Below are 15,942 nucleotides of genomic sequence, written 5' to 3'. Positions count from 1 at the left end.
TGTAATTTTACCTTTAAGTATATCAACTTAAGGTTTTAAGGTATACTTGTATGTTGACGATTATAAGGTCAAAGTATACTCTCTTAACTTCAAGCACGTTTATAAGATTTATGAGTCGTAACCAAGATCCAATTAAATAAGTGCAAATAATTGGCTTAAGATTGTGCTTTCGAAGTTTGGGCGAATAATTACGAGTATTTTATAGATATCGTAGTATAACCCCACGAAACACTGAAAGATGTTAGAAGGGGCTTATACGATATGACTCATAATTGTTTATATACACGATATGTGTTAGCCAAGATCCAATTAAATAGCGTAAATTAATTGGCTAACTCGTGGATTTGATTCGTCCTTAATTTTAACGGATGATTACGAAGTAGTTTATATGGAACAAGCTATAATCCCCCGGAACACTAAATATGTTAGAAGGGATTACACTTTTACTTCGTAATATTTTATATGTACGTTATTAGTTAGACAAGATCCAATTAAAGAGCGTTAAGTAATTGTCTAACTCGTATGATCCGTTTTAAGATTTGACAAATTACGAAGTGTTTATATGAGACAAGTAATAATCCCCCGGAGAGCACTAAAGATGCTAGAAAGGATTACACTTAAACTTCGTAATTATTTTATGAGCATGAATGAATGTTAGCAAAGATCCAATTAAAGTGCAAGAAATAATTGGCTAGCTCGTACTTGTGTCAAATATAATCTCCCCTTGGAGATAAAGTACTTTTCTTTTTAGATCTTCTCGTTGGAATGATTTTTATGAAGATCAAGTACTTATTCGAATTCCGAGTTCGAATCTAAGTTCTCCCCGAGAACTTCCTTTACAATAGAACTTGTATTAGAGCTTAAGATGAAGTAGAGAAGTTAAGTACAAAGCTTAAATACAAAGAACTCAAATAAGAAGCTAAAACTAACCACTTTTGAAAAACGATTGGAAAAGTTCGCCGAAAAAATTTGCCGGAGGTTCGGCCGGATTTTGGCACTTTGGTCGAACTTGGGCAGCCCTTTGGGAGGCCGGAAAGTGGTAGTGGATGAGCTCACTTGTTGGGATAAAGCTTGGTTGGGTGAAGCTAAGATTGAGTTTCAAAAACCTTGTATATATGTAAGTATGTAGAAGAGAGAGAAGGTTTTTGAGAAGAAGTGTGTGTATAGAATTTGAAAGAGATGAAGAGAAGCACTTGTTGAAAAAATCCCAGAAACTTTGTGGCTCTTTAGCTTGAAGAAAATGGGTTGGGGTGGGGGTTTATTTATAGGAGAAGTTGGGTGGAATGAATGGTGGGGATTTAAGGAAAATGGATGGTGGATGGTGTATGTCACATGGATTGATGACATGGTAAATAGGCTGTGTTTCTTTGCAAGTGGGAAGGAAGCACAATCTAGTATTCACTCAAATCTCAGCTGATATATATATGTTAAATATATATTTTCCTTTTCTTTTAATCATTCTTTAATTACTTTAATTAAGAATTAAGCACCATTAATTATGACCACCCCAAAAACTCTTAAATAAATATCATAAAAAATATGATAATTACCTAAATATTATTAAATGATGTCCTACAAGTTTTGGTCAATTTTAGTCAATGGTAACTAGGTCAAACGTGGTCAACTGTGGGACCAACTGCCTCGATTTTTGTGCCCAGATAAAAATTCTCTGAATGCTACGAAATTTTTACCATACTTAGAAAATACTATTTAAATGATCCATACCAAATTTCAAGTCATTCTAGAATGTGGAAGTATTTTATCTAAAAATGAAACTGTTCTGTCAGCCTTTCTTCCGAATAAAAATATCGTTGGTCTTGAAATAAAGGAGATGAATCTTTTGACCAAAGTTTTGACTTGTATAAATACTTAAAATATATTTCCTAATATATAAAATATATTTGGATGGTAGGAAATGTGTTTGAGTATTTTTGAACAATTTTCTCCGAGAAATGCTGATTTTACGAAACGAGAGAAAATTACTGTAAGTATTCATAAATGAGTTGCAGAACTGGATATTAATATTCCAACCTTGAATATTAATAATTTTTGAATAAAACTCTTTTAATATTTAGAGATATATTTTGGAGTGAAGAGTTGAATATTTTTGATATAGCACGAGACCTCTAAAGAATATTTCTGCAATATTCCTTATTCGAGCCTGTTGCTATATTCCTGTTGTAACACAGATCTAAGAAATATCATATCTTGATGTTTCTTCTTTGATCATATTGCCTTAGAGATATATTCCATAAAGATATAGTTTTGGTATTTTGCAAAACTGGAATATCTCTTTTATCTGTTTAAAAGACATGATTTTGCTAGTTTGACTTTTTGACTGATTTGGATCAATTAAATTCATGTCCTAATGGAGAGGATCTACGTGTTCTTAATTTTATGTTTAATCATACAAATACCAAAATAAATAATATATCGAAGATATCCTTTCACAACTGCTCCATTTCAGCTGCTTTCAAAGTAGCTGCTGCTTCCTTTATCAGATCAATATTGTCCTTAGCTGGTGGCTTTGAGATAGTAATTGTAGGCACAATTACTTTGCTAACTTGAATGTTGAGCACTTTTTGCTCCCCCTCACTCCTAGAACTCTCTTTCTCCCCCTTTTTGTTATCATCAAGCTGAGTAGAGAAGGAGGTTTGTGCAGCCACCAGTTTCTGAAGCAAGTCTGTTTGTTGAGCTTGGTGTAGATGAATTGCTGTAAGAGATGCTTCCATTGCTGTCATTCTTGTATCCAAGGCATCTATCTTTGTGGCAAGATCAGAATTTTTCCTGAGTTGTCTCTTAATGTCAAGCATTGTAGCTTCTGGAAGTTTAGAGTCCATCTTGTCAGAAATGGCCTTTTTCATCTCATCAATATCACCTTTGATAGTGTTGAGCATGTTGAAAACCTTGGATTTGTTGTAGTTGCAGAGAAGCAAGATGGGCTTGAAGGAGCTTTTTGGTGTTGGCATTTGTGGTGGTTTAATGAGCAGAATTTGTCCGATTTATGAATTGAATCAGGGTTGTCTTGAAGTAGTGTTCATCACATTTCTTTGAAAATACCCAAGATGGCATGCCTGATCTTGAACTAGAGCCTACTTCTCCCCCTATGTCCAATGGCTCTTCTTTACTATCTCCACCTTCACCTCCAAAGAATTCTTCTGAACCACCAGTCTCATAATCAATATCACCAGCTGTAGAAGGCAAAGCTGTGATGGCATCCTTAGCTCTTTTCATGGACTGTATGGTGTGCACCAAGTTTAGCATCCTTAGCTCTTTTCATGGACTGTATGGTGTGCACCAAGTTTAGCATCCTTTCTGCATTGTCATTGCCCTGTCCAGCTAGAAGTTGGTAGGCTGGAACAGGGTGATTAAATGTCTAAGCATCTAAGGAGGTGGAATCTATAACAGCTTGAGTTTGCTGAGATAGTCCCTCCCTGTCTGCATCCTAGACATTCATTAACTCACTTACAATAACATCCACCCTTAAATCTTCAGTACCTGCTTTTCTCTCATTTTCTCTCTTTTCTTTCATCAAGGTCTCACCTTGGCTCACCACCCTCACACCCTCACCTTCACCATCTAAGGTGGGACTCCTCACACTCTTTTTTGCCAATCCTGAAGAACTGGATTGCATATTTTCACTCTTTTCCTCTCCTTTTTCTAGGAGCAACCTAGACTCTCACTCAGTTCACTCCCTTCCCTCAGTCCTGGGAGTGATTGTACTACCACTAAGTCTTCTGCATTTGAGATAATTGATGAAATTTGAAGCTGTGCAGAGACACTCGACAGATAAGGGATATCCACCGGGTTAGCAGTTTGACTATTCGACGGATAACTGCTGTTAATCTTATCCGTCGGGATACAATCACTACTCGACGGATGAGCAGTATCCATCGAGTGAGTAGAAATGAATGTGTTTGGAGTGGAAACTATTTTGGCTTCCCCAACAGATTTTGGCTTCCCCAACAGAGTTAAAGAAGGGGAACAAGGAATTGATATGTTGATCATATCCACATCCAGAGAGTTGGTGGGAGAATTTGGTGTTTGAGGTGTTTTTATAACTAAAGATGTTGGCTGTGACTCCACAATTATTGGAGCCACATCAAACTAACTTTGAAAAGGTATAGTGACTGTGTCTTCAGCACCAGTTTGCACAGTGTGTGAACCTTGTGCATCCCTAAGGGTTTTTGGTTTCTTCTTTCTAGTATAGGTTTGGGGTGAGCTTGTGTCCCTTACCCTTTTGGCATGTGCTCTTGGCCGAGAACTTTATTCAATAGTCACATCCTTTTAGGAGGATGCAACTAGAAATGAGCTTATGTCCTTGTTAAGTACTGCAGTTTGTTGGGAAACTGCAATGTGGCTAGGCTGGGAAACACTAACCTCTTCAACCTTATCCTTAGGGTTTCTTTGATGTTCACCCTGTCCCTCACCTTTCTTACCCACCTTCATATTTGTGACGGCCTCAACCCCGGGGTCAGGAGTTGACGTCAACAACAACAACCATAAGATAAACAATTCAATAATAAGATATAACTACGACCCCTTTAACAAGATCTTTTCCAGGTTTAAGTATGATTTAAGTTACAACTAACACAACCAACTTACAACAATTATCCTGATGCAGCGAACTTAACACAACAACTCAACAAACCACCCTGGTCCAACACAACCATCTCAGAGGAGTCTGAAATGCAGGGAACTGGAACTCTGCTCGACTATCACGGAGGAATCTCCTAGTCATCTGCAATACATATATAGAAACATTCTGCAAGGGTGAGCAATCAATTGTTCAACAGTACCGCAATATCAATAACGAGTAAAAATGATTTAAAGTAAAGCAATTATAGGAACATAATTCATAACTCGTTGTTAAACAAGTAAACATTCATAAATTGGATATTCAAAACTAGCATGCTCTGTAAAACAATAACATCAGTAGTGTGTTGTGTATAAATACCAGAGTCAAATTTTAGCATGCTATCTTCATTTCCAAATCCACTAGATAAACCACTTGTTCCGTTATGGAAACCACAAAACCCAATTCAGATATGTAGTGGATATGTGAAGATAGTAGATCAGGCTATCAATACCGGACAGCTCCCACTGCTATCCTATATACCTATTCTGGAACTCAGAGACTAGATAGGTCTCTGACCTGCTGGACTAATCGGTCTTATATTGCGCTCAACCGAATTAGCCTCTTACGCCACCTCAATAGGCCTACTCTGGCCCCAATGTATCCCATATCTGACCGTTTCATCCAGTTTTCAAAACACTTATACCTATCTTATTTTCAAAACCATTTATTTAACCAGCACACATATAAAATCCAGTTCTCAAATCATTTCATTCGAGATAGGTACCTTTCGAAGTTACTTTTCCCAAAAATAATTTGAAAATAGTGATTTATAACAACAGGGGATACGTAACTTAAAACGTTTCTGTTCCATTATGAAAATAAAACATTTAGCTATTCATACGTACTGAACCATAAAATAATGGTCAGGGGTACTTTCCTTGCAGAGCTTTACCACTATTACTGATCGACCTTGGACTAACTTGGACACTCGGCTTTATCGCCTTACTATCAGACTATCCTGGATCCGACTTCAACGTTGAGGTCCTTCGCTTGGAACCTCGCTACGCTTGTCGACTGATCACGAGGTCATCCTTAGTTCGACTTCACTTCTGGAGTCCTTCAACTAGAACCTATAGAGCCAAAATACCCTACGTTAGACGTCTAGGTTTGCTTGACATATCCTCGATAGCAACTCTACCAAACGATATTCAAACCCGACTCGTAATTATATGTATTATAATAACACACGCAATAATTAGGGCTCACAATCTCGAAAAATCGATTCAGGGTTCGTTTTCAGAAGAATACGTATACTCGTCATTTTACGATATTAGGGTTATTGGTTTGATAAAATATTTCATCACATCTTACAATCGAGTTTCCGCATAAAATATATGTATATACTTATTTATACTCGTTCGACGTTCCGATAATTACATGGTATGTTCCGAATTTCCGAATTTAATTTCCGAAAATTCGGGCAGCACCTCCTCTATTTATCGACCTACCCGTCGAACAACTCGACGTCAAATCACAACCAATCAATTCAGTCCAAACCAATCACGCAATCCACATTTCACAATTTACCAACCACCGATTTCAGTCCACAACGTCAATTCACCATTGTACAAATACCATTTAAATACACTTATTATTCGTTGTTATCCGTATTTTACAATTTTATTCGCATTTTATATTTATTTATTAAATTAGGACTCAGATAAAGATCATTATAGTCCACCGTCGGCTCGCCGAGGCTCATCGCCGACGGCGGTAAAAATTTGCGGGTACCCGTATATTTTGGGTCTCCATCATGAACCTTCACCGATTAATTAATACGCAATTATCACATAATTTCATCACTAATAGGCTGTAAAATCAGAAATAATAAATAATAAAAAAAAACCACAGCAACACACGCATGCACGCGCTGTTGACACCGGAAAACAATCGACCACAGCCGGAAACAGAACAACAGGAACAACGAGATGCAAGAAACACACAGAGACAACAACCTAATAGCAACAATCCTTTCTACTGGGATATACACACACGCGTGTGCATGTATATATATCCAAACCAACAACTAAACCGATACCAAGGCGGCAGGATGCCGGACTACCGCCGGTAATAGAGACAAAAGAACAGGGGCGGGATCAAAGTAAAGCAACACCGAGTAATTACCCACATATACAGGAACTTACCCACACGGACGAACACCACCCGTCACCACCACCTTCACCGAAAATTAGAGAGAGGCGGTGAGGAAGGTAAAAGAAACAAAACAAGGAGCATGCCTATTATCGAAAATAATAGAGCAGGGGAAATGAAGGAATCAGAAAATGACTGAAGGCAAAAAGAAAAAGAAGATGTGGGAAAAAAAATAAAGAAAGGAGGGAGATAAGGATGATTGCTCCTATCAATTGGTTTCTATAAATATTTTATTATTTAGCTGCTAAAACTCAGCAGTAACACATTGCAATTACACCTCTGAAAACTGAACACGTAGCAAAAAGGATAAGTATAACCTTCTGGCAGCCCGGTTTAACACGAAACTCGCAATTAATGAATCGAGTCGCGTTTAAAACAATTTCAGAAAATCACTAAGGTAGTCTTAAAATATTATAAGTATCTCAAAATTAATAAAAATATAAATTTCGAAATTTTAAAACACTTTCTAAAATGATCTTTATACCCACTTTTTTTCAATTAAACGAATTGACGCGTGGGTGAAATTAATCCCAAAAATTTCCAAAATAATTTTAAAATTCTCAGAATATTATAAACTTAAATAAATATGAGTTTCATAATTTTTAAAGAATTCTGGAATTAAATACAGATTTTACCAATAAATGCAACCAGAAAATCGTACAGGGTTAAATAATTGATGAAATATTGATTTCTGAATTTTATAAAATCCCAAAAATAAATATTGAGATTATAAAGTCATAAAAATAATTTTAGAGACAATCCATATATTTATACAAATAAACTTGTATTAAATCCACTTTTAAAAGTGAAAACAATTCAATACAAGCCCATAATTAATTACACGAACCACCCTAAACACCGTAATTCACACACATAGATAAAAGTAAAACAACAAATAGCTAACAGAAGCTATACACATATATTATTCATTTAATATTTCATAATTATACTTTAATTAAATATAAAAGTATACGAGTCGTTACATCCTTCCCCCCTTAAAAAGATTCTGTCCTCAGAATCTGATCTAACTAAACAAGTGAGGATATTTGTCAAGCATATCCGACTCTAACTTCCAGGTAGACTCTTCTACTCGAGAATTTATTCAAAACATACTTAATATGGATATAAACTCATTCCTAAGAACTCGCTCTTAACGACCCAAACTAGGAACGATCATTCCACGCAGAATAAATTTGGGTAAAAGCCCATTGGCTCTCAATCTGTGATTTGTTTCGAATCAGATGCATATTACCTTAATATTGACACGTAAAACATATTAGATATATACTGTTGTAACAGTAACATCAATTCATGACCAAATTTATCTATATTTATCAATACCTCGATCGATTCACTAAATTTAGGACTCTACTTGTCCCTTCTATTCAAACTTAACCAATCTCTTGCAAGGTTAAACTTTTTGCTGTACCACGATCCTATTTATATATTTATTCATATTTCTTCGATGCAAATCCGCTTTCTCTCTTGGTATATCCGGAGCTGTTTCAACTCTTTCCCGAGTCAACACCACCACACTCTTGATGTACTAAATTAATTCAGGACTTTAACAATATCTCTACTCCCACTTTCTCTCAATAGAGGGAGGACTTACGCTTATGTCCACACAACACTTCGCAAAGTAGTATTCTCTTACTAACAGGGTAACTATTATCATAAAAAACTCAATCCATGGTAGGTGAGTAACGCAGTTCACTTTTTAAACCCATCATATATATTTTCCACATATCTTATATTGTTCGAACTCTCTTCTCACTTTGACCCTCTGTCTAAGGATGATAGGTAATACTGATTTTCAATTTAATTTCCAACATCCGATCGCTTCTTACTCATTTCCATCAGTTAAGGCTGGGAAATAATCTTATATATTAACTTCTCATCACCTTCAGGTACTCGACTTCACTCCCCTAAATTTCCAATTCTTTTTTTCTAGCTCTTCAGGAATCTTAGTTATATATCTTTTACTGCACTGGCCCGGTCTGAGTGGTCGTTAATAGGATATCATAATCTTTTGATAATCTCAACCAAAATTTTATACCTTGAAATCTTAACATACAGTTGCTCCCTTTTTAACCTTCGTAGGGAAATCCTTAGGTGTTCTACTCCAACTTTCTTAATCCTTAGATAGCTGAGGATGTTATTAATAAATACAATTTGCTTATCCAAGTATTCTTTATACAGCATGCCCCTTAATTCCTTATAGACCACTAACACACTTGTTATTCCACATAATATTACCAACCTTGCAATGCTCCTAACTCATCCTAATCGCAATCCTTGACATGCCCTCATACTGTATCTTAAGTCAATCCCGTAGAAATCACACACTCCTTAAATTAGGTGGGCATTTATTTATTACTTCAACTTTCTTTTCTTCGTATCTTTACACAAGGTGGATCTACCTTATATTCTTAGCTTATTACTCCTTTCCCAGCATGATTGGAAGAACTTCTTATGTTGCTTCTGCATTCAGAAACTTACCTTACTATTGGCTTCTGTACACTTTACACTTTGCTTCTTCTAAAACCACTCCTTGTCAAACTACAGGACAACCAACTCGTTCCCAAAATCACACCGAACTCTACTAGCTCGAAAGGTGTCAGATTAGCTGCAGCTACGTCCACATTCTAAATGCTCGATCTCTTGGTATTTTTAAAAGTTTTACCTCTAACTATGTTGGATGTCGGCCTTTGGAATGTAGTACCTCGGGCAACCGTTTCACCACTCCATGCAGTATGCCCAATCTTTCCCCAATTATGACATGTAACTTCTGGAATTTTTGGATTACATTCCGATGCATAATGATCCTTACATCCACACTTGAAACATTGCACATTCTTTTTACATAAGCCATTGTATCTCCTGCCACAGGACTTGCAATCTACTGCTCACTTAACTCACTAGGCTGGAGTGGGAGCAACTGAAGTAGCACTAGATCTATCCTAAAATAAACTCTATCTCCAAAATCTCTTACTCCTATTCCGGCCAAACCAATTCTCAAATCCTTGAATGGATTTTCCTTGGTTTGCTTTATCCTTAACACCTTCCGACTTACTTTTATTATCACTTTCATCCCTAACAGTCAACTTCTGCTCACTTTCCATTACCAGGGCGGCCTGAACCATAGAGGAGTATGTCTTGAGTTGCAACGCCACAACTCCTCTGCGAATTTTAGGCTTCAACCCTTATTGGAACCTCCTTGCCTTCCGACTCTCCGTACTTACATACTCAGGAACTAATCGGGCCAATTCCGCAAATTTAGCCTTATACTTCAACACACTTCTTATACCTTGCTTCAATTCTAGGAACTCAATCTCCATTTGATTCCTCACACAGTCAGGGAAATACTTTTCCAAAAACAACTCAGTAACCCTAGCCCATGGAACAGGGACTTCTCCTTCTAACGATCTGGTTGACTCCCACCAGTAATTCGCTTTATTCTTTAAGAAGTAATTTGCATAATCAATCTTAAAATTATCACTTACTTGGACATGATTGAAAGCTTCCTCCATCTCTTTTAACCATGCTCCCGCAACTACTGGATTAGGTTCACCTTTACACTCAGGAGGTTTAACACTCTGGAAAGATTTGAAACTAACACTTTGGTTCACTCCTTGTTGTTGCTGCTGTAACAGTAGTTGTTGTTGCTGAACCTGTTGGATTAACTGCAACTGTTGTTGCTACTACTGGTGCAACAAATCTAGAATTTCATTTATAGTTGGACCCTCTGCAAAACTGCTACTATTTTCTTTAGACTAGGTAGCTTTCTTAGGTGGCATCTTCCCGAGATACATAAATGAGTTTATTCAAAACATAACAAAATGTTTAATAAAAGATATCACCATTTAAATGGTGCACCTTTATCAGGAAAATGCTGCCCAATAAAATACCCATGTCCTTAATGTTGGGGTCCAGTCAAAAGAAAGCTAGATTAATAGCATTAGCAATCATAGAAACAATGACAGTAGCAGAATCAATAACAGTTCAGGAACTAAAATACAAAGAACCCGAATACCATAGCATAGATCCTTAATACAACAGCAACTGACCAACTTCCCACCACTACTTAATTAACACATCAACTTTAATATACCACAAAAATTGGTTGGCTATATCACCTACCTTTTCTCCAGGGATGATTTCTCATCACCCTCAAGGGATTCATCAATTACTGAATTACCTTTCCTTCCCAAGGCGACCTCTTATCTCCTACCATTAACCTATCTTTCACAGGGTTAACTTCTCTAAAACCGTAACCTTCAATATCGAATCATGAATCCTCTCTACTATTTTCATTTCTGAAATAGCAACCCTATGTAAAACTTCTATCCCTCCAGACAGTCAATTCTTGCTTACTTTCAATAACCAGGACTGTCTAATTATACAAGCTACTGGCAGTTCAATGCCTCGGGTCTTCAAATGAAATGTCAAGCCAAGAATCAATCGAATAAGAAAGAACAGTGAGAAAGATATAGGTATGACTGAGAGCAACCATACAAGTACATAAGATGGCCAGTCTTAGTACTGCATAGTTCACAATACATAACTTGGTAGCATCCCACCAGACCCTTTTGTCACATAGACAAATGGTCAATTCATATGTATTGTTTGCCCCAATCAACCGATAGAATCATAGAGAAAAGAGATAATGTTTAAATAGAAAATTCACAAATAGGGAGGGAGAAAATCTGATTTATAATAGGATCAAGAGAATCCTAAGTTGCTTACTTCGAGTTCTCAACTTCCTCACAGGAAAAATAAGCAACTTATGGGATAAGAAATAATTACTCTGAAAACAAAATACATTTCAAGAAAGAAATATAAGAGTTCAAAGATACCAACTCCCGTTCTGGTCCACATTCACTATGAACTTGGTCGTCATAGCAGCCACTGACTACTATCATACTATCTGAACTCACCGAGGTCATACACTCGGTCCGCCAATATCACTTGATATAGGAAATGCAATATTTATAAATAACGTTGGTGTCTCTTTAGATGGCACATCCAGGGTCCACTCAAAAGCTAAGCTCTCGCAATCATAGTCAGATTCTCGAAAGGGAAACTAGAAGTCTCTATCGGACATTACTAGTAATATGTATATGAAGGAAACGTACTCTAGGTTAGGGCAGTTCCAGCCAATCCTCAATAGACGTCAGGGTTACGTCTCCGAAACCTTTGACTAAACTTATAGACTCGCTCCCCTGATTGAGTTGCTGACTCACATCTACACATGAACCTTCTTGCACTCTTTTAACTCTACTCTTAACCTAAATCAGGGACTCAAACCTGTAGCTCTGATACCAACTGTGACGGCCTCAACCCCTGGGTCAAGAGTTGACGTCAACAACAACAACCATAAGATAAACAATTCAATAATAAGATATAACTACGACCCTTTACGAAGATCTTTGCCAGGTTTAAGTATGATTTAAGTTACAACTAACACAACCAACTTACAACAATCATCCTGACGCAGCAAACTTAACACAACAACTCAACAGACCACCCTTGGTCCAACACAACCATCTCAGAGGAGTCTGACACGCAGAGAACTGGAACTCTGCTCGACTATCATGAAGGAATCTCCTAGTCATCTGCAATACATATATAGAAACATTCTGCAAGGGTGAGCAATCAATTGCTCAATAGTACCGCAATATGAATAATGAGTAAAAATGATTTAAAGTAAAGCAATTATTGGAACAGAATTCATAACTCATTGTTAAACAAGTAAACATTCATAAACTGGATTTTCAAAACTAGCATGCTCTGTAAAACAATAACATTAGTAGTGTGCTATGTATAAATACCAGAGTCAAATTTTAGCATGCTATCTTCATTTCCAAATCCACTAGATAAACAACTTGTTCTGTTATGGAAACCATGAAACCCAAATCAGATATGTAGTGGATATGTGAAGATAGTTGATCAGGCTATCAACACCGGACATCTCCCACTGCTATCCTAAATACCTTTTTCCGGAACTCAAAGACTAGCTAGGTCTCTGACCTGTTGGACTAATCGGTTTTATATTGTGCGCAACCGAATTAGCCTCTTACGCCACCTCAATAGGCCTACTCTGGCCCCAATGTATCCCATATCTGACCGTTTTATCCAGTTTTCAAAACACTTGTACCTATCTCTTTCTTAAAACCTTTTATTTAACCAACACACATATAAAATCCAGTTCTCAAATCATTTCATTCGAGATAGGTACCTTTCAAAGTTACTTTTCCCCAAAACAATTTGAAAATAGTGATTTATAACTACATGGGATACGTAACTTAAAACATTTATGTTCCATTACGGAAATAAAACATTTAGCTATTTATACGTACTGAACCATAAAAGAATGGTCAGGGGTACTTGCCTTGCAGAGCTTTAGCACTATTACCGATCGACCTTGGACTAACTTGGACACTCGACTTTATCGCCTTACTATCAGACTATCCTGGATCCGACTTCAACGTTCAGGTCCTTCGCTTGGAACCTCGCTACGCTTGTCGGCTGATCACTAGGTTATCCTTAGTTCGACTTCACTTCTGGAGTCCTTCAACTAGAACCTACAGAGCCAAAATACCCTACGTTAGATGTCTAGGTTTGACAAAATATTTCATCACATCTTACAATCGAGTTTCCGCACAAAATATATGTATATACTTATTTATACTCGTTCGACGTTCCGATAATTATAGGGTATGTTCCGAATTTCCGAATTTAATTTCCAAAAATTCGGGCAGCACCTCCTCTGTTTATCGGCCTACCTGTCGAACAACTCGACGTCAAATCACAACCAATTAATTCAGTCCAAACCAATCATGCAATCCACATTTCACAATTTCCCAACCACCGATTTCAGTCCACAACGTCAATTCACCATTGTACAAATACCAAATAAATACACTTATTATTCGTTGTTATCCATATTTTACAATTTTATTCGCATTTTATATTTATTTATTAAATTAGGACTCAGATAAAGATCATCACGGTCCACCTTCGGCTCGCCGAGGCTCATCGCCGACGGCGGTAAAAATTCGCGGGTACCCGTATATTTCGGGTCTCCATCGTGAACCTTCACCAATTAATTAATACGCAATTATCACATAATTTCATCACTAATAGGCTGTAAAATCAGAAATAATAAATAAAAAAAAACCACAGCAACACGCATGCACGCGATGTTGACACCGGAAAACAATCGACCACAGCCGGAAACAGAACAACAGGAACACCGAGATGCAAGAAACACATAGATACAACAACCCAATAGCAACAATCCTTTCTACTGGGATATACACACACGCGTGTGCATGTATATACATCCAAACCAACAACTAAACCGATACCAAGGCGGCAGGACGCCGGACTACCGCCGGCAACGGAGACAAAAGAACAGGGGCGGGATCAAAGTAAAGCAACACCGAGTAATTACCCATATATACAGGAACTTACCCACACGGACGAACACCACCCGTCACCACCACCCTCGCCGAAAATTGGAGAGAGGCGGTGAGGAAGGTAAAAGAAACAAAACAAGGAGCATGCCTGTTACCGAAAATAATAGAGCAGGGGAAATGAAGGAATCGGAAAATGACTTTCTATGCATATTTTATTATTTAGCTGCTAAAACTCAGCAGCAACACATTGCAATTACACCTCTGAAAACTGAACACGTAGCAAAAAGGATAAGTATAACCTTCTGGTAGCCCAGTTTAACACGAAACTCGCAATTAACGAATCGAGTCGCGTTTAAAATTTTTTCAGAAAATCACCAAGGTAGTCTTAAAATATTATAAATATCTCAAAATTAATAAAAAAATAAATTTCGAAATTTTAAAACACTTTCTAAAATGCACTTTATACCCGCTTTTTGTCAAATAAACGAATTGATGTGCGGGTGAAATTAATCCCAAAAATTTCCAAAATAATTTTAAAATTCTCGAAATATTATAAACTTAAATAAATATGAGTTTCATAATTTTTAAAGAATTCTGGAATTAAATACAGATTTTACCAATAAATGCAATCAGAGAATGAAATATTGAATTCTGAATTTTATAAATCCCAAAAATAAATATTGAGATTATAAAGTCATAAAAACAATTTTAAAGACAATCCATATATTTACACAAATAAACTTATATTAAATCTACTTTTAAAAGTGATAATAATTCAATACAAGCCCATAATTAATTACACGAACCACCCTGAACACTGTAATTTACACACATAGATAAAAGTAAAACAACAAATAGCTGACAGAAGCTATACACAGATATTATTCATTTAATAATTTCATAATTACACTTTAATTAAAATAAAAGTATACGAGTCGTTACAACACTCCCCTCTTTTGGTTTGGTGGATTTTGTAACTGGCATCTTTTGAGAGATACCAGAGGGGGTTTTCTTTGACTTGGATTTAGAAATTTTTGATGGTTTGGTAGCTTGGGTAGGCAACTGTTGGGTCATTGACACAGTTTCCAGAGCTACACTATAAGGAAAAGAAATTTGTGAGGCTGAAAGAGTAGGGACAGCTGAACTTACCTCACTTACCTGAGGTGCCTCCATAACAGGAAAATAGAAGAGTGGCACCTCTTTGTGATGGTTTGCCCTGTTCAAATCTGCAATAATCTTTCTCTCTTGAACCCAACAATCTAATTTGTTGGTTGGGTTCTCAATCACAATATCCTCAGAGAGGTGGTTAGCAATCATCATTAAAAATCTAGCATAATAAACATTTTTATCCCTCTTATTTAACTCCCCTAACTTAAACCCCAACTCAATTATGATAAGATCACTAAAGTTGAAAATTTTATAAGTAACAAGCATGTAAAACATGTTAAGCATAGAGATATTGATATAATCAAAATTACTAATTTTACCAGAAAAGACCTTGGTAACTACATGACACAGATAACTCCATTCCTTTCTAAGACCCAACCTCCTAATTTCACTTAATTTAGAAGTAGAGAGTGCATAGTTCATGGAGTTAAGCACGTTAATAATGTCAGTATCTGTGTGTGGTGAAGTTACAGTATTATCAGGATTCTTGAAACATGCTTTAACAATGTCACTATTAACACATAATTCCTTACCTTTAATAGTGAAAGTGAAATTCTTATCAAC

This window comes from Apium graveolens, chromosome 8 (genome assembly GCF_009905375.1).
Source record: "Apium graveolens cultivar Ventura chromosome 8, ASM990537v1, whole genome shotgun sequence".
Taxonomy (NCBI): Eukaryota; Viridiplantae; Streptophyta; class Magnoliopsida; order Apiales; family Apiaceae; genus Apium; species Apium graveolens.
Note: the sequence above shows the minus strand (reverse complement) of the source record.